A 25,508-nucleotide genomic window follows, 5' to 3' on the forward strand; every position below is an offset into this window, starting at 1 on the left:
GTCCCGTTAGCGACGCAGCATTGCGAGATGCTGACGTTCTCCTCGAGCAGAGTGCCTGCAGGTACGAGGCCCGCGAAGCAGGCAAAGCAGAGTGTTTTCTCACGGCAGCTCTCACAAGGGCGACGACAGATATTTCCTGGGAGCTTCGGACGCACCAGAAATCTGGTCCTCAGGCTGTTGGAGGGCTCTGGAAATGTAGCTCTCCTCAAGGAACGTGCAGAGTGTTGCCCATCACCCGGCACGCACACAGGGCCTCCGAGGGGCAGAGCCATGGGCCTCGATGTTGCTCGGCCGGACCACGGCGTGGTGGGGGGGGTGTGCCTGGAGGTCCTCAGTGACCCCGAAGGGAAATGGATGCACACCCGAGGGGCCTAGGAGTCCTCCAATGGGAAATTCCGTTAAAATGAACCCGAAGAGTGACTTAAGAACTCACGGAACCTGCTGCATGCCGCCCTTCCCGCCCGGCTACGCAGGGCCTAAACTGGAGGGAAATTCTCACGTTGAGTTTCCCTTTCGTTCTGGAGCTCGTCAGGCTAACCACCACCGCGGCTATGGAAGCACCGGGTTGAAACGGAGCAAACTCATTTTCTTCCCAGAAGCATTTCGACCGGGTTTCCAGGCCTGTCAACAGCAGGGGACGTCAGGCAGCTTCACGGCAGCATGAGTGCAGCCTTCCAAGTGGGAAAGCAAGGATAGTTCCAGCAGGCTCCCGTTTCCACGCGCACACTCAGCTTACCTCCCTGTGGTTTCTAACCAGTCCAAAGAGACACAGGTCACCCGGCGTTTGCTTCCCTGAACCAACTCCCCGAAGTAGGGTGTTCTGCGTCAAGTGAACTGCCTCAACCAAGGAATGCCCTGCCTAGTTACGCCTCTGGGGCCTGTGGCTATTCCAAAGCCTGCGGGGCCACAGGAAGCACGGGGCTTAAATCGCAGTAAGAACGCAAGCCGACTCTCTCTTGGAGGCAGGGTGACTTCCGGCAGGGGGTGTCCTAGATGGAATGCGAGGCCGAGGGCTCTCTCAGGGCAGCTCAGACTAGGGCAAGGCGTAAGACCTCAAAGGCATGGGAGACGTGCCAGAAGTCTGTTGGTGAAAGTGTGGGTTTGGTGGGGGAAACGAGTCTGCTCCAGGAGAGAGTGCAGGGCGTTTCCCTACACTCGGCGTATAGAGAGCGGCTCCAAAGGGGCTCCGGGCCTGGATGTTGCTCGGCAGACCCAGGGGTGCCTGGGAGTGCTCCGTGTTCCAGCCTGGAACAGGGTGCCCCCGCGAGCCTCCCAGGTGTCCAGGAAACTCTACTGCCGTTAAGGACACGCAGAGCAGAGGCTACGGCCTCATGGAAACTGCCGCGCGGCTCCGCTTCTGCACCTCACGTCAGGGCCTTCCCTCCAGGCCTGTGCTCAATCTGGCTGTCCCGTTAGCGACGCAGCATTGCGAGATGCTGACGTTCTCCTCGAGCAGAGTGCCTGCAGGTACGAGGCCCGCGAAGCAGGCAAAGCAGAGTGTTTTCTCACGGCAGCTCTCACAAGGGCGACGACAGATATTTCCTGGGAGCTTCGGACGCACCAGAAATCTGGTCCTCAGGCTGTTGGAGGGCTCTGGAAATGTAGCTCTCCTCAAGGAACGTGCAGAGTGTTGCCCATCACCCGGCACGCACACAGGGCCTCCGAGGGGCAGAGCCATGGGCCTCGATGTTGCTCGGCCGGACCACGGCGTGGTGGTGGTGGGGGGGGGGTGCCTGGAGGTCCTCAGTGACCCCGAAGGGAAATGGATGCACACCCGAGGGGCCTAGGAGTCCTCCAATGGGAAATTCCGTTAAAATGAACCCGAAGAGTGACTAAGAACTCACGGAACCTGCTGCATGCCGCCCTTCCCGCCCGGCTACGCAGGGCCTAAACTGGAGGGAAATTCTCACGTTGAGTTTCCCTTTCGTTCTGGAGCTCGTCAGGCTAACCACCACCGCGGCTATGGAAGCACCGGGTTGAAACGGAGCAAACTCATTTTCTTCCCAGAAGCATTTCGACCGGGTTTCCAGGCCTGTCAACAGCAGGGGACGTCAGGCAGCTTCACGGCAGCATGAGTGCAGCCTTCCAAGTGGGAAAGCAAGGATAGTTCCAGCAGGCTCCCGTTTCCACGCGCACACTCAGCTTACCTCCCTGTGGTTTCTAACCAGTCCAAAGAGACACAGGTCACCCGGCGTTTGCTTCCCTGAACCAACTCCCCGAAGTAGGGTGTTCTGCGTCAAGTGAACTGCCTCAACCAAGGAATGCCCTGCCTAGTTACGCCTCTGGGGCCTGTGGCTATTCCAAAGCCTGCGGGGCCACAGGAAGCACGGGGCTTAAATCGCAGTAAGAACGCAAGCCGACTCTCTCTTGGAGGCAGGGTGACTTCCGGCAGGGGGTGTCCTAGATGGAATGCGAGGCCGAGGGCTCTCTCAGGGCAGCTCAGACTAGGGCAAGGCGTAAGACCTCAAAGGCATGGGAGACGTGCCAGAAGTCTGTTGGTGAAAGTGTGGGTTTGGTGGGGGAAACGAGTCTGCTCCAGGAGAGAGTGCAGGGCGTTTCCCTACACTCGGCGTATAGAGAGCGGCTCCAAAGGGGCTCCGGGCCTGGATGTTGCTCGGCAGACCCAGGGGTGCCTGGGAGTGCTCCGTGTTCCAGCCTGGAACAGGGTGCCCCCGCGAGCCTCCCAGGTGTCCAGGAAACTCTACTGCCGTTAAGGACACGCAGAGCAGAGGCTACGGCCTCATGGAAACTGCCGCGCGGCTCCGCTTCTGCACCTCACGTCAGGGCCTTCCCTCCAGGCCTGTGCTCAATCTGGCTGTCCCGTTAGCGACGCAGCATTGCGAGATGCTGACGTTCTCCTCGAGCAGAGTGCCTGCAGGTACGAGGCCCGCGAAGCAGGCAAAGCAGAGTGTTTTCTCACGGCAGCTCTCACAAGGGCGACGACAGATATTTCCTGGGAGCTTCGGACGCACCAGAAATCTGGTCCTGAGGCTGTTGGAGGGCTCTGGAAATGTAGCTCTCCTCAAGGAACGTGCAGAGTGTTGCCCATCACCCGGCACGCACACAGGGCCTCCGAGGGGCAGAGCCATGGGCCTCGATGTTGCTCGGCCGGACCACGGCGTGGTGGTGGTGGGGGGGTGCCTGGAGGTCCTCAGTGACCCCGAAGGGAAATGGATGCACACCCGAGGGGCCTAGGAGTCCTCCAATGGGAAATTCCGTTAAAATGAACCCGAAGAGTGACTAAGAACTCACGGAACCTGCTGCATGCCGCCCTTCCCGCCCGGCTACGCAGGGCCTAAACTGGAGGGAAATTCTCACGTTGAGTTTCCCTTTCGTTCTGGAGCTCGTCAGGCTAACCACCACCGCGGCTATGGAAGCACCGGGTTGAAACGGAGCAAACTCATTTTCTTCCCAGAAGCATTTCGACCGGGTTTCCAGGCCTGTCAACAGCAGGGGACGTCAGGCAGCTTCACGGCAGCATGAGTGCAGCCTTCCAAGTGGGAAAGCAAGGATAGTTCCAGCAGGCTCCCGTTTCCACGCGCACACTCAGCTTACCTCCCTGTGGTTTCTAACCAGTCCAAAGAGACACAGGTCACCCGGCGTTTGCTTCCCTGAACCAACTCCCCGAAGTAGGGTGTTCTGCGTCAAGTGAACTGCCTCAACCAAGGAATGCCCTGCCTAGTTACGCCTCTGGGGCCTGTGGCTATTCCAAAGCCTGCGGGGCCACAGGAAGCACGGGGCTTAAATCGCAGTAAGAACGCAAGCCGACTCTCTCTTGGAGGCAGGGTGACTTCCGGCAGGGGGTGTCCTAGATGGAATGCGAGGCCGAGGGCTCTCTCAGGGCAGCTCAGACTAGGGCAAGGCGTAAGACCTCAAAGGCATGGGAGACGTGCCAGAAGTCTGTTGGTGAAAGTGTGGGTTTGGTGGGGGAAACGAGTCTGCTCCAGGAGAGAGTGCAGGGCGTTTCCCTACACTCGGCGTATAGAGAGCGGCTCCAAAGGGGCTCCGGGCCTGGATGTTGCTCGGCAGACCCAGGGGTGCCTGGGAGCGCTCCGTGTTCCAGCCTGGAACAGGGTGCCCCCGCGAGCCTCCCAGGTGTCCAGGAAACTCTACTGCCGTTAAGGACACGCAGAGCAGAGGCTACGGCCTCATGGAAACTGCCGCGCGGCTCCGCTTCTGCACCTCACGTCAGGGCCTTCCCTCCAGGCCTGTGCTCAATCTGGCTGTCCCGTTAGCGACGCAGCATTGCGAGATGCTGACGTTCTCCTCGAGCAGAGTGCCTGCAGGTACGAGGCCCGCGAAGCAGGCAAAGCAGAGTGTTTTCTCACGGCAGCTCTCACAAGGGCGACGACAGATATTTCCTGGGAGCTTCGGACGCACCAGAAATCTGGTCCTCAGGCTGTTGGAGGGCTCTGGAAATGTAGCTCTCCTCAAGGAACGTGCAGAGTGTTGCCCATCACCCGGCACGCACACAGGGCCTCCGAGGGGCAGAGCCATGGGCCTCGATGTTGCTCGGCCGGACCACGGCGTGGTGGGGGGGGTGGGGGTGCCTGGAGGTCCTCAGTGACCCCGAAGGGAAATGGATGCACACCCGAGGGGCCTAGGAGTCCTCCAATGGGAAATTCCGTTAAAATGAACCCGAAGAGTGACTAAGAACTCACGGAACCTGCTGCATGCCGCCCTTCCCGCCCGGCTACGCAGGGCCTAAACTGGAGGGAAATTCTCACGTTGAGTTTCCCTTTCGTTCTGGAGCTCGTCAGGCTAACCACCACCGCGGCTATGGAAGCACCGGGTTGAAACGGAGCAAACTCATTTTCTTCCCAGAAGCATTTCGACCGGGTTTCCAGGCCTGTCAACAGCAGGGGACGTCAGGCAGCTTCACGGCAGCATGAGTGCAGCCTTCCAAGTGGGAAAGCGAGGATAGTTCCAGCAGGCTCCCGTTTCCACGCGCACACTCAGCTTACCTCCCTGTGGTTTCTAACCAGTCCAAAGAGACACAGGTCACCCGGCGTTTGCTTCCCTGAACCAACTCCCCGAAGTAGGGTGTTCTGCGTCAAGTGAACTGCCTCAACCAAGGAATGCCCTGCCTAGTTACGCCTCTGGGGCCTGTGGCTATTCCAAAGCCTGCGGGGCCACAGGAAGCACGGGGCTTCAATCGCAGTAAGAACGCAAGCCGACTCTCTCTTGGAGGCAGGGTGACTTCCGGCAGGGGGTGTCCTAGATGGAATGCGAGGCCGAGGGCTCTCTCAGGGCAGCTCAGACTAGGGCAAGGCGTAAGACCTCAAAGGCATGGGAGACGTGCCAGAAGTCTGTTGGTGAAAGTGTGGGTTTGGTGGGGGAAACGAGTCTGCTCCAGGAGAGAGTGCAGGGCGTTTCCCTACACTCGGCGTAAAGAGAGCGGCTCCAAGGGGCTCCGGGCCTGGATGTTGCTCGGCAGACCCAGGGGTGCCTGGGAGCGCTCCGTGTTCCAGCCTGGAACAGGGTGCCCCCGCGAGCCTCCCAGGTGTCCAGGAAACTCTACTGCCGTTAAGGACACGCAGAGCAGAGGCTACGGCCTCATGGAAACTGCCGCGCGGCTCCGCTTCTGCACCTCACGTCAGGGCCTTCCCTCCAGGCCTGTGCTCAATCTGGCTGTCCCGTTAGCGACGCAGCATTGCGAGATGCTGACGTTCTCCTCGAGCAGAGTGCCTGCAGGTACGAGGCCCGCGAAGCAGGCAAAGCAGAGTGTTTTCTCACGGCAGCTCTCACAAGGGCGACGACAGATATTTCCTGGGAGCTTCGGACGCACCAGAAATCTGGTCCTGAGGCTGTTGGAGGGCTCTGGAAATGTAGCTCTCCTCAAGGAACGTGCAGAGTGTTGCCCATCACCCGGCACGCACACAGGGCCTCCGAGGGGCAGAGCCATGGGCCTCGATGTTGCTCGGCCGGACCACGGCGTGGGGGGGGGGGTGCCTGGAGGTCCTCAGTGACCCCGAAGGGAAATGGATGCACACCCGAGGGGCCTAGGAGTCCTCCAATGGGAAATTCCGTTAAAATGAACCCGAAGAGTGACTAAGAACTCACGGAACCTGCTGCATGCCGCCCTTCCCGCCCGGCTACGCAGGGCCTAAACTGGAGGGAAATTCTCACGTTGAGTTTCCCTTTCGTTCTGGAGCTCGTCAGGCTAACCACCACCGCGGCTATGGAAGCACCGGGTTGAAACGGAGCAAACTCATTTTCTTCCCAGAAGCATTTCGACCGGGTTTCCAGGCCTGTCAACAGCAGGGGACGTCAGGCAGCTTCACGGCAGCATGAGTGCAGCCTTCCAAGTGGGAAAGCGAGGATAGTTCCAGCAGGCTCCCGTTTCCACGCGCACACTCAGCTTACCTCCCTGTGGTTTCTAACCAGTCCAAAGAGACACAGGTCACCCGGCGTTTGCTTCCCTGAACCAACTCCCCGAAGTAGGGTGTTCTGCGTCAAGTGAACTGCCTCAACCAAGGAATGCCCTGCCTAGTTACGCCTCTGGGGCCTGTGGCTATTCCAAAGCCTGCGGGGCCACAGGAAGCACGGGGCTTAAATCGCAGTAAGAACGCAAGCCGACTCTCTCTTGGAGGCAGGGTGACTTCCGGCAGGGGGTGTCCTAGATGGAATGCGAGGCCGAGGGCTCTCTCAGGGCAGCTCAGACTAGGGCAAGGCGTAAGACCTCAAAGGCATGGGAGACGTGCCAGAAGTCTGTTGGTGAAAGTGTGGGTTTGGTGGGGGAAACGAGTCTGCTCCAGGAGAGAGTGCAGGGCGTTTCCCTACACTCGGCGTATAGAGAGCGGCTCCAAAGGGGCTCCGGGCCTGGATGTTGCTCGGCAGACCCAGGGGTGCCTGGGAGTGCTCCGTGTTCCAGCCTGGAACAGGGTGCCCCCGCGAGCCTCCCAGGTGTCCAGGAAACTCTACTGCCGTTAAGGACACGCAGAGCAGAGGCTACGGCCTCATGGAAACTGCCGCGCGGCTCCGCTTCTGCACCTCACGTCAGGGCCTTCCCTCCAGGCCTGTGCTCAATCTGGCTGTCCCGTTAGCGACGCAGCATTGCGAGATGCTGACGTTCTCCTCGAGCAGAGTGCCTGCAGGTACGAGGCCCGCGAAGCAGGCAAAGCAGAGTGTTTTCTCACGGCAGCTCTCACAAGGGCGACGACAGATATTTCCTGGGAGCTTCGGACGCACCAGAAATCTGGTCCTCAGGCTGTTGGAGGGCTCTGGAAATGTAGCTCTCCTCAAGGAACGTGCAGAGTGTTGCCCATCACCCGGCACGCACACAGGGCCTCCGAGGGGCAGAGCCATGGGCCTCGATGTTGCTCGGCCGGACCACGGCGTGGGGGGGGGGGTGCCTGGAGGTCCTCAGTGACCCCGAAGGGAAATGGATGCACACCCGAGGGGCCTAGGAGTCCTCCAATGGGAAATTCCGTTAAAATGAACCCGAACAGTGACTTAAGAACTCACGGAACCTGCTGCATGCCGCCCTTCCCGCCCGGCTACGCAGGGCCTAAACTGGAGGGAAATTCTCACGTTGAGTTTCCCTTTCGTTCTGGAGCTCGTCAGGCTAACCACCACCGCGGCTATGGAAGCACCGGGTTGAAACGGAGCAAACTCATTTTCTTCCCAGAAGCATTTCGACCGGGTTTCCAGGCCTGTCAACAGCAGGGGACGTCAGGCAGCTTCACGGCAGCATGAGTGCAGCCTTCCAAGTGGGAAAGCAAGGATAGTTCCAGCAGGCTCCCGTTTCCACGCGCACACTCAGCTTACCTCCCTGTGGTTTCTAACCAGTCCAAAGAGACACAGGTCACCCGGCGTTTGCTTCCCTGAACCAACTCCCCGAAGTAGGGTGTTCTGCGTCAAGTGAACTGCCTCAACCAAGGAATGCCCTGCCTAGTTACGCCTCTGGGGCCTGTGGCTATTCCAAAGCCTGCGGGGCCACAGGAAGCACGGGGCTTAAATCGCAGTAAGAACGCAAGCCGACTCTCTCTTGGAGGCAGGGTGACTTCCGGCAGGGGGTGTCCTAGATGGAATGCGAGGCCGAGGGCTCTCTCAGGGCAGCTCAGACTAGGGCAAGGCGTAAGACCTCAAAGGCATGGGAGACGTGCCAGAAGTCTGTTGGTGAAAGTGTGGGTTTGGTGGGGGAAACGAGTCTGCTCCAGGAGAGAGTGCAGGGCGTTTCCCTACACTCGGCGTATAGAGAGCGGCTCCAAAGGGGCTCCGGGCCTGGATGTTGCTCGGCAGACCCAGGGGTGCCTGGGAGTGCTCCGTGTTCCAGCCTGGAACAGGGTGCCCCCGCGAGCCTCCCAGGTGTCCAGGAAACTCTACTGCCGTTAAGGACACGCAGAGCAGAGGCTACGGCCTCATGGAAACTGCCGCGCGGCTCCGCTTCTGCACCTCACGTCAGGGCCTTCCCTCCAGGCCTGTGCTCAATCTGGCTGTCCCGTTAGCGACGCAGCATTGCGAGATGCTGACGTTCTCCTCGAGCAGAGTGCCTGCAGGTACGAGGCCCGCGAAGCAGGCAAAGCAGAGTGTTTTCTCACGGCAGCTCTCACAAGGGCGACGACAGATATTTCCTGGGAGCTTCGGACGCACCAGAAATCTGGTCCTCAGGCTGTTGGAGGGCTCTGGAAATGTAGCTCTCCTCAAGGAACGTGCAGAGTGTTGCCCATCACCCGGCACGCACACAGGGCCTCCGAGGGGCAGAGCCATGGGCCTCGATGTTGCTCGGCCGGACCACGGCGTGGTGGTGGGGGGGGGGGTGCCTGGAGGTCCTCAGTGACCCCGAAGGGAAATGGATGCACACCCGAGGGGCCTAGGAGTCCTCCAATGGGAAATTCCGTTAAAATGAACCCGAAGAGTGACTAAGAACTCACGGAACCTGCTGCATGCCGCCCTTCCCGCCCGGCTACGCAGGGCCTAAACTGGAGGGAAATTCTCACGTTGAGTTTCCCTTTCGTTCTGGAGCTCGTCAGGCTAACCACCACCGCGGCTATGGAAGCACCGGGTTGAAACGGAGCAAACTCATTTTCTTCCCAGAAGCATTTCGACCGGGTTTCCAGGCCTGTCAACAGCAGGGGACGTCAGGCAGCTTCACGGCAGCATGAGTGCAGCCTTCCAAGTGGGAAAGCAAGGATAGTTCCAGCAGGCTCCCGTTTCCACGCGCACACTCAGCTTACCTCCCTGTGGTTTCTAACCAGTCCAAAGAGACACAGGTCACCCGGCGTTTGCTTCCCTGAACCAACTCCCCGAAGTAGGGTGTTCTGCGTCAAGTGAACTGCCTCAACCAAGGAATGCCCTGCCTAGTTACGCCTCTGGGGCCTGTGGCTATTCCAAAGCCTGCGGGGCCACAGGAAGCACGGGGCTTAAATCGCAGTAAGAACGCAAGCCGACTCTCTCTTGGAGGCAGGGTGACTTCCGGCAGGGGGTGTCCTAGATGGAATGCGAGGCCGAGGGCTCTCTCAGGGCAGCTCAGACTAGGGCAAGGCGTAAGACCTCAAAGGCATGGGAGACGTGCCAGAAGTCTGTTGGTGAAAGTGTGGGTTTGGTGGGGGAAACGAGTCTGCTCCAGGAGAGAGTGCAGGGCGTTTCCCTACACTCGGCGTATAGAGAGCGGCTCCAAAGGGGCTCCGGGCCTGGATGTTGCTCGGCAGACCCAGGGGTGCCTGGGAGTGCTCCGTGTTCCAGCCTGGAACAGGGTGCCCCCGCGAGCCTCCCAGGTGTCCAGGAAACTCTACTGCCGTTAAGGACACGCAGAGCAGAGGCTACGGCCTCATGGAAACTGCCGCGCGGCTCCGCTTCTGCACCTCACGTCAGGGCCTTCCCTCCAGGCCTGTGCTCAATCTGGCTGTCCCGTTAGCGACGCAGCATTGCGAGATGCTGACGTTCTCCTCGAGCAGAGTGCCTGCAGGTACGAGGCCCGCGAAGCAGGCAAAGCAGAGTGTTTTCTCACGGCAGCTCTCACAAGGGCGACGACAGATATTTCCTGGGAGCTTCGGACGCACCAGAAATCTGGTCCTCAGGCTGTTGGAGGGCTCTGGAAATGTAGCTCTCCTCAAGGAACGTGCAGAGTGTTGCCCATCACCCGGCACGCACACAGGGCCTCCGAGGGGCAGAGCCATGGGCCTCGATGTTGCTCGGCCGGACCACGGCGTGGTGGTGGGGGGGGGGGTGCCTGGAGGTCCTCAGTGACCCCGAAGGGAAATGGATGCACACCCGAGGGGCCTAGGAGTCCTCCAATGGGAAATTCCGTTAAAATGAACCCGAAGAGTGACTAAGAACTCACGGAACCTGCTGCATGCCGCCCTTCCCGCCCGGCTACGCAGGGCCTAAACTGGAGGGAAATTCTCACGTTGAGTTTCCCTTTCGTTCTGGAGCTCGTCAGGCTAACCACCACCGCGGCTATGGAAGCACCGGGTTGAAACGGAGCAAACTCATTTTCTTCCCAGAAGCATTTCGACCGGGTTTCCAGGCCTGTCAACAGCAGGGGACGTCAGGCAGCTTCACGGCAGCATGAGTGCAGCCTTCCAAGTGGGAAAGCAAGGATAGTTCCAGCAGGCTCCCGTTTCCACGCGCACACTCAGCTTACCTCCCTGTGGTTTCTAACCAGTCCAAAGAGACACAGGTCACCCGGCGTTTGCTTCCCTGAACCAACTCCCCGAAGTAGGGTGTTCTGCGTCAAGTGAACTGCCTCAACCAAGGAATGCCCTGCCTAGTTACGCCTCTGGGGCCTGTGGCTATTCCAAAGCCTGCGGGGCCACAGGAAGCACGGGGCTTAAATCGCAGTAAGAACGCAAGCCGACTCTCTCTTGGAGGCAGGGTGACTTCCGGCAGGGGGTGTCCTAGATGGAATGCGAGGCCGAGGGCTCTCTCAGGGCAGCTCAGACTAGGGCAAGGCGTAAGACCTCAAAGGCATGGGAGACGTGCCAGAAGTCTGTTGGTGAAAGTGTGGGTTTGGTGGGGGAAACGAGTCTGCTCCAGGAGAGAGTGCAGGGCGTTTCCCTACACTCGGCGTATAGAGAGCGGCTCCAAAGGGGCTCCGGGCCTGGATGTTGCTCGGCAGACCCAGGGGTGCCTGGGAGTGCTCCGTGTTCCAGCCTGGAACAGGGTGCCCCCGCGAGCCTCCCAGGTGTCCAGGAAACTCTACTGCCGTTAAGGACACGCAGAGCAGAGGCTACGGCCTCATGGAAACTGCCGCGCGGCTCCGCTTCTGCACCTCACGTCAGGGCCTTCCCTCCAGGCCTGTGCTCAATCTGGCTGTCCCGTTAGCGACGCAGCATTGCGAGATGCTGACGTTCTCCTCGAGCAGAGTGCCTGCAGGTACGAGGCCCGCGAAGCAGGCAAAGCAGAGTGTTTTCTCACGGCAGCTCTCACAAGGGCGACGACAGATATTTCCTGGGAGCTTCGGACGCACCAGAAATCTGGTCCTCAGGCTGTTGGAGGGCTCTGGAAATGTAGCTCTCCTCAAGGAACGTGCAGAGTGTTGCCCATCACCCGGCACGCACACAGGGCCTCCGAGGGGCAGAGCCATGGGCCTCGATGTTGCTCGGCCGGACCACGGCGTGGTGGTGGGGGGGGGGGTGCCTGGAGGTCCTCAGTGACCCCGAAGGGAAATGGATGCACACCCGAGGGGCCTAGGAGTCCTCCAATGGGAAATTCCGTTAAAATGAACCCGAAGAGTGACTAAGAACTCACGGAACCTGCTGCATGCCGCCCTTCCCGCCCGGCTACGCAGGGCCTAAACTGGAGGGAAATTCTCACGTTGAGTTTCCCTTTCGTTCTGGAGCTCGTCAGGCTAACCACCACCGCGGCTATGGAAGCACCGGGTTGAAACGGAGCAAACTCATTTTCTTCCCAGAAGCATTTCGACCGGGTTTCCAGGCCTGTCAACAGCAGGGGACGTCAGGCAGCTTCACGGCAGCATGAGTGCAGCCTTCCAAGTGGGAAAGCAAGGATAGTTCCAGCAGGCTCCCGTTTCCACGCGCACACTCAGCTTACCTCCCTGTGGTTTCTAACCAGTCCAAAGAGACACAGGTCACCCGGCGTTTGCTTCCCTGAACCAACTCCCCGAAGTAGGGTGTTCTGCGTCAAGTGAACTGCCTCAACCAAGGAATGCCCTGCCTAGTTACGCCTCTGGGGCCTGTGGCTATTCCAAAGCCTGCGGGGCCACAGGAAGCACGGGGCTTAAATCGCAGTAAGAACGCAAGCCGACTCTCTCTTGGAGGCAGGGTGACTTCCGGCAGGGGGTGTCCTAGATGGAATGCGAGGCCGAGGGCTCTCTCAGGGCAGCTCAGACTAGGGCAAGGCGTAAGACCTCAAAGGCATGGGAGACGTGCCAGAAGTCTGTTGGTGAAAGTGTGGGTTTGGTGGGGGAAACGAGTCTGCTCCAGGAGAGAGTGCAGGGCGTTTCCCTACACTCGGCGTATAGAGAGCGGCTCCAAAGGGGCTCCGGGCCTGGATGTTGCTCGGCAGACCCAGGGGTGCCTGGGAGTGCTCCGTGTTCCAGCCTGGAACAGGGTGCCCCCGCGAGCCTCCCAGGTGTCCAGGAAACTCTACTGCCGTTAAGGACACGCAGAGCAGAGGCTACGGCCTCATGGAAACTGCCGCGCGGCTCCGCTTCTGCACCTCACGTCAGGGCCTTCCCTCCAGGCCTGTGCTCAATCTGGCTGTCCCGTTAGCGACGCAGCATTGCGAGATGCTGACGTTCTCCTCGAGCAGAGTGCCTGCAGGTACGAGGCCCGCGAAGCAGGCAAAGCAGAGTGTTTTCTCACGGCAGCTCTCACAAGGGCGACGACAGATATTTCCTGGGAGCTTCGGACGCACCAGAAATCTGGTCCTGAGGCTGTTGGAGGGCTCTGGAAATGTAGCTCTCCTCAAGGAACGTGCAGAGTGTTGCCCATCACCCGGCACGCACACAGGGCCTCCGAGGGGCAGAGCCATGGGCCTCGATGTTGCTCGGCCGGACCACGGCGTGGTGGTGGTGGGGGGGTGCCTGGAGGTCCTCAGTGACCCCGAAGGGAAATGGATGCACACCCGAGGGGCCTAGGAGTCCTCCAATGGGAAATTCCGTTAAAATGAACCCGAAGAGTGACTAAGAACTCACGGAACCTGCCGCATGCCGCCCTTCCCGCCCGGCTACGCAGGGCCTAAACTGGAGGGAAATTCTCACGTTGAGTTTCCCTTTCGTTCTGGAGCTCGTCAGGCTAACCACCACCGCGGCTATGGAAGCACCGGGTTGAAACGGAGCAAACTCATTTTCTTCCCAGAAGCATTTCGACCGGGTTTCCAGGCCTGTCAACAGCAGGGGACGTCAGGCAGCTTCACGGCAGCATGAGTGCAGCCTTCCAAGTGGGAAAGCAAGGATAGTTCCAGCAGGCTCCCGTTTCCACGCGCACACTCAGCTTACCTCCCTGTGGTTTCTAACCAGTCCAAAGAGACACAGGTCACCCGGCGTTTGCTTCCCTGAACCAACTCCCCGAAGTAGGGTGTTCTGCGTCAAGTGAACTGCCTCAACCAAGGAATGCCCTGCCTAGTTACGCCTCTGGGGCCTGTGGCTATTCCAAAGCCTGCGGGGCCACAGGAAGCACGGGGCTTAAATCGCAGTAAGAACGCAAGCCGACTCTCTCTTGGAGGCAGGGTGACTTCCGGCAGGGGGTGTCCTAGATGGAATGCGAGGCCGAGGGCTCTCTCAGGGCAGCTCAGACTAGGGCAAGGCGTAAGACCTCAAAGGCATGGGAGACGTGCCAGAAGTCTGTTGGTGAAAGTGTGGGTTTGGTGGGGGAAACGAGTCTGCTCCAGGAGAGAGTGCAGGGCGTTTCCCTACACTCGGCGTATAGAGAGCGGCTCCAAAGGGGCTCCGGGCCTGGATGTTGCTCGGCAGACCCAGGGGTGCCTGGGAGTGCTCCGTGTTCCAGCCTGGAACAGGGTGCCCCCGCGAGCCTCCCAGGTGTCCAGGAAACTCTACTGCCGTTAAGGACACGCAGAGCAGAGGCTACGGCCTCATGGAAACTGCCGCGCGGCTCCGCTTCTGCACCTCACGTCAGGGCCTTCCCTCCAGGCCTGTGCTCAATCTGGCTGTCCCGTTAGCGACGCAGCATTGCGAGATGCTGACGTTCTCCTCGAGCAGAGTGCCTGCAGGTACGAGGCCCGCGAAGCAGGCAAAGCAGAGTGTTTTCTCACGGCAGCTCTCACAAGGGCGACGACAGATATTTCCTGGGAGCTTCGGACGCACCAGAAATCTGGTCCTCAGGCTGTTGGAGGGCTCTGGAAATGTAGCTCTCCTCAAGGAACGTGCAGAGTGTTGCCCATCACCCGGCACGCACACAGGGCCTCCGAGGGGCAGAGCCATGGGCCTCGATGTTGCTCGGCCGGACCACGGCGTGGTGGGGGGGGGTGCCTGGAGGTCCTCAGTGACCCCGAAGGGAAATGGATGCACACCCGAGGGGCCTAGGAGTCCTCCAATGGGAAATTCCGTTAAAATGAACCCGAAGAGTGACTAAGAACTCACGGAACCTGCCGCATGCCGCCCTTCCCGCCCGGCTACGCAGGGCCTAAACTGGAGGGAAATTCTCACGTTGAGTTTCCCTTTCGTTCTGGAGCTCGTCAGGCTAACCACCACCGCGGCTATGGAAGCACCGGGTTGAAACGGAGCAAACTCATTTTCTTCCCAGAAGCATTTCGACCGGGTTTCCAGGCCTGTCAACAGCAGGGGACGTCAGGCAGCTTCACGGCAGCATGAGTGCAGCCTTCCAAGTGGGAAAGCAAGGATAGTTCCAGCAGGCTCCCGTTTCCACGCGCACACTCAGCTTACCTCCCTGTGGTTTCTAACCAGTCCAAAGAGACACAGGTCACCCGGCGTTTGCTTCCCTGAACCAACTCCCCGAAGTAGGGTGTTCTGCGTCAAGTGAACTGCCTCAACCAAGGAATGCCCTGCCTAGTTACGCCTCTGGGGCCTGTGGCTATTCCAAAGCCTGCGGGGCCACAGGAAGCACGGGGCTTAAATCGCAGTAAGAACGCAAGCCGACTCTCTCTTGGAGGCAGGGTGACTTCCGGCAGGGGGTGTCCTAGATGGAATGCGAGGCCGAGGGCTCTCTCAGGGCAGCTCAGACTAGGGCAAGGCGTAAGACCTCAAAGGCATGGGAGACGTGCCAGAAGTCTGTTGGTGAAAGTGTGGGTTTGGTGGGGGAAACGAGTCTGCTCCAGGAGAGAGTGCAGGGCGTTTCCCTACACTCGGCGTATAGAGAGCGGCTCCAAAGGGGCTCCGGGCCTGGATGTTGCTCGGCAGACCCAGGGGTGCCTGGGAGTGCTCCGTGTTCCAGCCTGGAACAGGGTGCCCCCGCGAGCCTCCCAGGTGTCCAGGAAACTCTACTGCCGTTAAGGACACGCAGAGCAGAGGCTACGGCCTCATGGAAACTGCCGCGCGGCTCCGCTTCTGCACCTCACGTCAGGGCCTTCCCTCCAGGCCTGTGCTCAATCTGGCTGTCCCGTTAGCGACGCAGCATTGCGAGATGCTGACGTTCTCCTCGAGCAGAGTGCCTGCAGGTACGAGGCCCGCGAAGCAGGCAAAGCAGAGTGTTTTCTCACGGCAGCTCTCACAAGGGCGACGACAGATATTTCCTGGGAGCTTCGGACGCACCAGAAATCTGGTCCTCAGGCTGTTGGAGGGCTCTGGAAATGTAGCTCTCCTCAAGGAACGTGCAGAGTGTTGCCCATCACCCGGCACGCACACAGGGCCTCCGAGGGGCAGAGCCATGGGCCTCGATGTTGCTCGGCCGGACCACGGCGTGGTGGTGGGGGGGGGGTGCCTGGAGGTCCTCAGTGACCCCGAAGGGAAATGGATGCACACCCGAGGGGCCTAGGAGTCCTCCAATGGGAAATTCCGTTAAAATGAACCCGAAGAGTGACTAAGAACTCACGGAACCTGCTGCATGCCGCCCTTCCCGCCCGGCTACGCAGGGCCTAAACTGGAGGGAAATTCTCACGTTGAGTTTCCCTTTCGTTCTGGAGCTCGTCAGGCTAACCACCACCGCGGCTATGGAAGCACCGGGTTGAAACGGAGCAAACTCATTTTCTTCCCAGAAGCATTTCGACCGGGTTTCCAGGCCTGTCAACAGCAGGGGACGTCAGGCAGCTTCACGGCAGCATGAGTGCAGCCTTCCAAGTGGGAAAGCAAGGATAGTTCCAGCAGGCTCCCGTTTCCACGCGCACACTCAGCTTACCTCCCTGTGGTTTCTAACCAGTCCAAAGAGACACAGGTCACCCGGCGTTTGCTTCCCTGAACCAACTCCCCGAAGTAGGGTGTTCTGCGTCAAGTGAACTGCCTCAACCAAGGAATGCCCTGCCTAGTTACGCCTCTGGGGCCTGTGGCTATTCCAAAGCCTGCGGGGCCACAGGAAGCACGGGGCTTAAATCGCAGTAAGAACGCAAGCCGACTCTCTCTTGGAGGCAGGGTGACTTCCGGCAGGGGGTGTCCTAGATGGAATGCGAGGCCGAGGGCTCTCTCAGGGCAGCTCAGACTAGGGCAAGGCGTAAGACCTCAAAGGCATGGGAGACGTGCCAGAAGTCTGTTGGTGAAAGTGTGGGTTTGGTGGGGGAAACGAGTCTGCTCCAGGAGAGAGTGCAGGGCGTTTCCCTACACTCGGCGTATAGAGAGCGGCTCCAAAGGGGCTCCGGGCCTGGATGTTGCTCGGCAGACCCAGGGGTGCCTGGGAGTGCTCCGTGTTCCAGCCTGGAACAGGGTGCCCCCGCGAGCCTCCCAGGTGTCCAGGAAACTCTACTGCCGTTAAGGACACGCAGAGCAGAGGCTACGGCCTCATGGAAACTGCCGCGCGGCTCCGCTTCTGCACCTCACGTCAGGGCCTTCCCTCCAGGCCTGTGCTCAATCTGGCTGTCCCGTTAGCGACGCAGCATTGCGAGATGCTGACGTTCTCCTCGAGCAGAGTGCCTGCAGGTACGAGGCCCGCGAAGCAGGCAAAGCAGAGTGTTTTCTCACGGCAGCTCTCACAAGGGCGACGACAGATATTTCCTGGGAGCTTCGGACGCACCAGAAATCTGGTCCTCAGGCTGTTGGAGGGCTCTGGAAATGTAGCTCTCCTCAAGGAACGTGCAGAGTGTTGCCCATCACCCGGCACGCACACAGGGCCTCCGAGGGGCAGAGCCATGGGCCTCGATGTTGCTCGGCCGGACCACGGCGTGGGGGGGGGGGTGCCTGGAGGTCCTCAGTGACCCCGAAGGGAAATGGATGCACACCCGAGGGGCCTAGGAGTCCTCCAATGGGAAATTCCGTTAAAATGAACCCGAACAGTGACTTAAGAACTCACGGAACCTGCTGCATGCCGCCCTTCCCGCCCGGCTACGCAGGGCCTAAACTGGAGGGAAATTCTCACGTTGAGTTTCCCTTTCGTTCTGGAGCTCGTCAGGCTAACCACCACCGCGGCTATGGAAGCACCGGGTTGAAACGGAGCAAACTCATTTTCTTCCCAGAAGCATTTCGACCGGGTTTCCAGGCCTGTCAACAGCAGGGGACGTCAGGCAGCTTCACGGCAGCATGAGTGCAGCCTTCCAAGTGGGAAAGCAAGGATAGTTCCAGCAGGCTCCCGTTTCCACGCGCACACTCAGCTTACCTCCCTGTGGTTTCTAACCAGTCCAAAGAGACACAGGTCACCCGGCGTTTGCTTCCCTGAACCAACTCCCCGAAGTAGGGTGTTCTGCGTCAAGTGAACTGCCTCAACCAAGGAATGCCCTGCCTAGTTACGCCTCTGGGGCCTGTGGCTATTCCAAAGCCTGCGGGGCCACAGGAAGCACGGGGCTTAAATCGCAGTAAGAACGCAAGCCGACTCTCTCTTGGAGGCAGGGTGACTTCCGGCAGGGGGTGTCCTAGATGGAATGCGAGGCCGAGGGCTCTCTCAGGGCAGCTCAGACTAGGGCAAGGCGTAAGACCTCAAAGGCATGGGAGACGTGCCAGAAGTCTGTTGGTGAAAGTGTGGGTTTGGTGGGGGAAACGAGTCTGCTCCAGGAGAGAGTGCAGGGCGTTTCCCTACACTCGGCGTATAGAGAGCGGCTCCAAAGGGGCTCCGGGCCTGGATGTTGCTCGGCAGACCCAGGGGTGCCTGGGAGTGCTCCGTGTTCCAGCCTGGAACAGGGTGCCCCCGCGAGCCTCCCAGGTGTCCAGGAAACTCTACTGCCGTTAAGGACACGCAGAGCAGAGGCTACGGCCTCATGGAAACTGCCGCGCGGCTCCGCTTCTGCACCTCACGTCAGGGCCTTCCCTCCAGGCCTGTGCTCAATCTGGCTGTCCCGTTAGCGACGCAGCATTGCGAGATGCTGACGTTCTCCTCGAGCAGAGTGCCTGCAGGTACGAGGCCCGCGAAGCAGGCAAAGCAGAGTGTTTTCTCACGGCAGCTCTCACAAGGGCGACGACAGATATTTCCTGGGAGCTTCGGACGCACCAGAAATCTGGTCCTCAGGCTGTTGGAGGGCTCTGGAAATGTAGCTCTCCTCAAGGAACGTGCAGAGTGTTGCCCATCACCCGGCACGCACACAGGGCCTCTGAGGGGCAGAGCCATGGGCCTCGATGTTGCTCGGCCGGACCACGGCGTGGTGGGGGGGGGTGTGCCTGGAGGTCCTCAGTGACCCCGAAGGGAAATGGATGCACACCCGAGGGGCCTAGGAGTCCTCCAATGGGAAATTCCGTTAAAATGAACCCGAACAGTGACTAAGAACTCACGGAACCTGCTGCATGCCGCCCTTCCCGCCCGGCTACGCAGGGCCTAAACTGGAGGGAAATTCTCACGTTGAGTTTCCCTTTCGTTCTGGAGCTCGTCAGGCTAACCACCACCGCGGCTATGGAAGCACCGGGTTGAAACGGAGCAAACTCATTTTCTTCCCAGAAGCATTTCGACCGGGTTTCCAGGCCTGTCAACAGCAGGGGACGTCAGGCAGCTTCACGGCAGCATGAGTGCAGCCTTCCAAGTGGGAAAGCAAGGATAGTTCCAGCAGGCTCCCGTTTCCACGCGCACACTCAGCTTACCTCCCTGTGGTTTCTAACCAGTCCAAAGAGACACAGGTCACCCGGCGTTTGCTTCCCTGAACCAACTCCCCGAAGTAGGGTGTTCTGCGTCAAGTGAACTGCCTCAACCAAGGAATGCCCTGCCTAGTTACGCCTCTGGGGCCTGTGGCTATTCCAAAGCCTGCGGGGCCACAGGAAGCACGGGGCTTAAATCGCAGTAAGAACGCAAGCCGACTCTCTCTTGGAGGCAGGGTGACTTCCGGCAGGGGGTGTCCTAGATGGAATGCGAGGCCGAGGGCTCTCTCAGGGCAGCTCAGACTAGGGCAAGGCGTAAGACCTCAAAGGCATGGGAGACGTGCCAGAAGTCTGTTGGTGAAAGTGTGGGTTTGGTGGGGGAAACGAGTCTGCTCCAGGAGAGAGTGCAGGGCGTTTCCCTACACTCGGCGTATAGAGAGCGGCTCCAAAGGGGCTCCGGGCCTGGATGTTGCTCGGCAGACCCAGGGGTGCCTGGGAGTGCTCCGTGTTCCAGCCTGGAACAGGGTGCCCCCGCGAGCCTCCCAGGTGTCCAGGAAACTCTACTGCCGTTAAGGACACGCAGAGCAGAGGCTACGGCCTCATGGAAACTGCCGCGCGGCTCCGCTTCTGCACCTCACGTCAGGGCCTTCCCTCCAGGCCTGTGCTCAATCTGGCTGTCCCGTTAGCGACGCAGCATTGCGAGATGCTGACGTTCTCCTCGAGCAGAGTGCCTGCAGGTACGAGGCCCGCGAAGCAGGCAAAGCAGAGTGTTTTCTCACGGCAGCTCTCACAAGGGCGACGACAGATATTTCCTGGGAGCTTCGGACGCACCAGAAATCTGGTCCTCAGGCTGTTGGAGGGCTCTGGAAATGTAGCTCTCCTCAAGGAACGTGCAGAGTGTTGCCCATCACCCGGCACGCACACAGGGCCTCCGAGGGGCAGAGCCATGGGCCTCGATGTTGCTCGGCCGGACCACGGCGTGGTGGTGGGGGGGTGCCTGGAGGTCCTCAGTGACCCCGAAGGGAAATGGATGCACACCCGAGGGGCCTAGGAGTCCTCCAATGGGAAATTCCGTTAAAATGAACCCGAACAGTGACTTAAGAACTCACGGAACCTGCTGCATGCCGCCCTTCCCGCCCGGCTACGCAGGGCCTAAACTGGAGGGAAATTCTCACGTTGAGTTTCCCTTTCGTTCTGGAGCTCGTCAGGCTAACCACCACCGCGGCTATGGAAGCACCGGGTTGAAACGGAGCAAACTCATTTTCTTCCCAGAAGCATTTCGACCGGGTTTCCAGGCCTGTCAACAGCAGGGGACGTCAGGCAGCTTCACGGCAGCATGAGTGCAGCCTTCCAAGTGGGAAAGCAAGGATAGTTCCAGCAGGCTCCCGTTTCCACGCGCACACTCAGCTTACCTCCCTGTGGTTTCTAACCAGTCCAAAGAGACACAGGTCACCCGGCGTTTGCTTCCCTGAACCAACTCCCCGAAGTAGGGTGTTCTGCGTCAAGTGAACTGCCTCAACCAAGGAATGCCCTGCCTAGTTACGCCTCTGGGGCCTGTGGCTATTCCAAAGCCTGCGGGGCCACAGGAAGCACGGGGCTTAAATCGCAGTAAGAACGCAAGCCGACTCTCTCTTGGAGGCAGGGTGACTTCCGGCAGGGGGTGTCCTAGATGGAATGCGAGGCCGAGGGCTCTCTCAGGGCAGCTCAGACTAGGGCAAGGCGTAAGACCTCAAAGGCATGGGAGACGTGCCAGAAGTCTGTTGGTGAAAGTGTGGGTTTGGTGGGGGAAACGAGTCTGCTCCAGGAGAGAGTGCAGGGCGTTTCCCTACACTCGGCGTATAGAGAGCGGCTCCAAAGGGGCTCCGGGCCTGGATGTTGCTCGGCAGACCCAGGGGTGCCTGGGAGTGCTCCGTGTTCCAGCCTGGAACAGGGTGCCCCCGCGAGCCTCCCAGGTGTCCAGGAAACTCTACTGCCGTTAAGGACACGCAGAGCAGAGGCTACGGCCTCATGGAAACTGCCGCGCGGCTCCGCTTCTGCACCTCACGTCAGGGCCTTCCCTCCAGGCCTGTGCTCAATCTGGCTGTCCCGTTAGCGACGCAGCATTGCGAGATGCTGACGTTCTCCTCGAGCAGAGTGCCTGCAGGTACGAGGCCCGCGAAGCAGGCAAAGCAGAGTGTTTTCTCACGGCAGCTCTCACAAGGGCGACGACAGATATTTCCTGGGAGCTTCGGACGCACCAGAAATCTGGTCCTCAGGCTGTTGGAGGGCTCTGGAAATGTAGCTCTCCTCAAGGAACGTGCAGAGTGTTGCCCATCACCCGGCACGCACACAGGGCCTCCGAGGGGCAGAGCCATGGGCCTCGATGTTGCTCGGCCGGACCACGGCGTGGTGGGGGGGGGGGTGCCTGGAGGTCCTCAGTGACCCCGAAGGGAAATGGATGCACACCCGAGGGGCCTAGGAGTCCTCCAATGGGAAATTCCGTTAAAATGAACCCGAACAGTGACTTAAGAACTCACGGAACCTGCTGCATGCCGCCCTTCCCGCCCGGCTACGCAGGGCCTAAACTGGAGGGAAATTCTCACGTTGAGTTTCCCTTTCGTTCTGGAGCTCGTCAGGCTAACCACCACCGCGGCTATGGAAGCACCGGGTTGAAACGGAGCAAACTCATTTTCTTCCCAGAAGCATTTCGACCGGGTTTCCAGGCCTGTCAACAGCAGGGGACGTCAGGCAGCTTCACGGCAGCATGAGTGCAGCCTTCCAAGTGGGAAAGCAAGGATAGTTCCAGCAGGCTCCCGTTTCCACGCGCACACTCAGCTTACCTCCCTGTGGTTTCTAACCAGTCCAAAGAGACACAGGTCACCCGGCGTTTGCTTCCCTGAACCAACTCCCCGAAGTAGGGTGTTCTGCGTCAAGTGAACTGCCTCAACCAAGGAATCCCCTGCCTAGTTACGCCTCTGGGGCCTGTGGCTATTCCAAAGCCTGCGGGGCCACAGGAAGCACGGGGCTTAAATCGCAGTAAGAACGCAAGCCGACTCTCTCTTGGAGGCAGGGTGACTTCCGGCAGGGGGTGTCCTAGATGGAATGCGAGGCCGAGGGCTCTCTCAGGGCAGCTCAGACTAGGGCAAGGCGTAAGACCTCAAAGGCATGGGAGACGTGCCAGAAGTCTGTTGGTGAAAGTGTGGGTTTGGTGGGGGAAACGAGTCTGCTCCAGGAGAGAGTGCAGGGCGTTTCCCTACACTCGGCGTATAGAGAGCGGCTCCAAAGGGGCTCCGGGCCTGGATGTTGCTCGGCAGACCCAGGGGTGCCTGGGAGTGCTCCGTGTTCCAGCCTGGAACAGGGTGCCCCCGCGAGCCTCCCAGGTGTCCAGGAAACTCTACTGCCGTTAAGGACACGCAGAGCAGAGGCTACGGCCTCATGGAAACTGCCGCGCGGCTCCGCTTCTGCACCTCACGTCAGGGCCTTCCCTCCAGGCCTGTGCTCAATCTGGCTGTCCCGTTAGCGACGCAGCATTGCGAGATGCTGACGTTCTCCTCGAGCAGAGTGCCTGCAGGTACGAGGCCCGCGAAGCAGGCAAAGCAGAGTGTTTTCTCACGGCAGCTCTCACAAGGGCGACGACAGATATTTCCTGGGAGCTTCGGACGCACCAGAAATCTGGTCCTCAGGCTGTTGGAGGGCTCTGGAAATGTAGCTCTCCTCAAGGAACGTGCAGAGTGTTGCCCATCACCCGGCACGCACACAGGGCCTCCGAGGGGCAGAGCCATGGGCCTCGATGTTGCTCGGCCGGACCACGGCGTGGTGGTGGTGGGGGGGGTGCCTGGAGGTCCTCAGTGACCCCGAAGGGAAATGGATGCACACCCGAGGGGCCTAGGAGTCCTCCAATGGGAAATTCCGTTAAAATGAACCCGAAGAGTGACTAAGAACTCACGGAACCTGCTGCATGCCGCCCTTCCCGCCCGGCTACGCAGGGCCTAAACTGGAGGGAAATTCTCACGTTGAGTTTCCCTTTCGTTCTGGAGCTCGTCAGGCTAACCACCACCGCGGCTATGGAAGCACCGGGTTGAAACGGAGCAAACTCATTTTCTTCCCAGAAGCATTTCGACCGGGTTTCCAGGCCTGTCAACAGCAGGGGACGTCAGGCAGCTTCACGGCAGCATGAGTGCAGCCTTCCAAGTGGGAAAGCAAGGATAGTTCCAGCAGGCTCCCGTTTCCACGCGCACACTCAGCTTACCTCCCTGTGGTTTCTAACCAGTCCAAAGAGACACAGGTCACCCGGCGTTTGCTTCCCTGAACCAACTCCCCGAAGTAGGGTGTTCTGCGTCAAGTGAACTGCCTCAACCAAGGAATGCCCTGCCTAGTTACGCCTCTGGGGCCTGTGGCTATTCCAAAGCCTGCGGGGCCACAGGAAGCACGGGGCTTAAATCGCAGTAAGAACGCAAGCCGACTCTCTCTTGGAGGCAGGGTGACTTCCGGCAGGGGGTGTCCTAGATGGAATGCGAGGCCGAGGGCTCTCTCAGGGCAGCTCAGACTAGGGCAAGGCGTAAGACCTCAAAGGCATGGGAGACGTGCCAGAAGTCTGTTGGTGAAAGTGTGGGTTTGGTGGGGGAAACGAGTCTGCTCCAGGAGAGAGTGCAGGGCGTTTCCCTACACTCGGCGTATAGAGAGCGGCTCCAAAGGGGCTCCGGGCCTGGATGTTGCTCGGCAGACCCAGGGGTGCCTGGGAGTGCTCCGTGTTCCAGCCTGGAACAGGGTGCCCCCGCGAGCCTCCCAGGTGTCCAGGAAACTCTACTGCCGTTAAGGACACGCAGAGCAGAGGCTACGGCCTCATGGAAACTGCCGCGCGGCTCCGCTTCTGCACCTCACGTCAGGGCCTTCCCTCCAGGCCTGTGCTCAATCTGGCTGTCCCGTTAGCGACGCAGCATTGCGAGATGCTGACGTTCTCCTCGAGCAGAGTGCCTGCAGGTACGAGGCCCGCGAAGCAGGCAAAGCAGAGTGTTTTCTCACGGCAGCTCTCACAAGGGCGACGACAGATATTTCCTGGGAGCTTCGGACGCACCAGAAATCTGGTCCTCAGGCTGTTGGAGGGCTCTGGAAATGTAGCTCTCCTCAAGGAACGTGCAGAGTGTTGCCCATCACCCGGCACGCACACAGGGCCTCCGAGGGGCAGAGCCATGGGCCTCGATGTTGCTCGGCCGGACCACGGCGTGGTGGTGGGGGGGGGGGGTGCCTGGAGGTCCTCAGTGACCCCGAAGGGAAATGGATGCACACCCGAGGGGCCTAGGAGTCCTCCAATGGGAAATTCCGTTAAAATGAACCCGAAGAGTGACTAAGAACTCACGGAACCTGCTGCATGCCGCCCTTCCCGCCCGGCTACGCAGGGCCTAAACTGGAGGGAAATTCTCACGTTGAGTTTCCCTTTCGTTCTGGAGCTCGTCAGGCTAACCACCACCGCGGCTATGGAAGCACCGGGTTGAAACGGAGCAAACTCATTTTCTTCCCAGAAGCATTTCGACCGGGTTTCCAGGCCTGTCAACAGCAGGGGACGTCAGGCAGCTTCACGGCAGCATGAGTGCAGCCTTCCAAGTGGGAAAGCAAGGATAGTTCCAGCAGGCTCCCGTTTCCACGCGCACACTCAGCTTACCTCCCTGTGGTTTCTAACCAGTCCAAAGAGACACAGGTCACCCGGCGTTTGCTTCCCTGAACCAACTCCCCGAAGTAGGGTGTTCTGCGTCAAGTGAACTGCCTCAACCAAGGAATGCCCTGCCTAGTTACGCCTCTGGGGCCTGTGGCTATTCCAAAGCCTGCGGGGCCACAGGAAGCACGGGGCTTAAATCGCAGTAAGAACGCAAGCCGACTCTCTCTTGGAGGCAGGGTGACTTCCGGCAGGGGGTGTCCTAGATGGAATGCGAGGCCGAGGGCTCTCTCAGGGCAGCTCAGACTAGGGCAAGGCGTAAGACCTCAAAGGCATGGGAGACGTGCCAGAAGTCTGTTGGTGAAAGTGTGGGTTTGGTGGGGGAAACGAGTCTGCTCCAGGAGAGAGTGCAGGGCGTTTCCCTACACTCGGCGTATAGAGAGCGGCTCCAAAGGGGCTCCGGGCCTGGATGTTGCTCGGCAGACCCAGGGGTGCCTGGGAGTGCTCCGTGTTCCAGCCTGGAACAGGGTGCCCCCGCGAGCCTCCCAGGTGTCCAGGAAACTCTACTGCCGTTAAGGACACGCAGAGCAGAGGCTACGGCCTCATGGAAACTGCCGCGCGGCTCCGCTTCTGCACCTCACGTCAGGGCCTTCCCTCCAGGCCTGTGCTCAATCTGGCTGTCCCGTTAGCGACGCAGCATTGCGAGATGCTGACGTTCTCCTCGAGCAGAGTGCCTGCAGGTACGAGGCCCGCGAAGCAGGCAAAGCAGAGTGTTTTCTCACGGCAGCTCTCACAAGGGCGACGACAGATATTTCCTGGGAGCTTCGGACGCACCAGAAATCTGGTCCTCAGGCTGTT

This window comes from Lagenorhynchus albirostris, chromosome 18 (assembly GCF_949774975.1).
Source record: "Lagenorhynchus albirostris chromosome 18, mLagAlb1.1, whole genome shotgun sequence".
Classification (NCBI taxonomy): Eukaryota; Metazoa; Chordata; class Mammalia; order Artiodactyla; family Delphinidae; genus Lagenorhynchus; species Lagenorhynchus albirostris.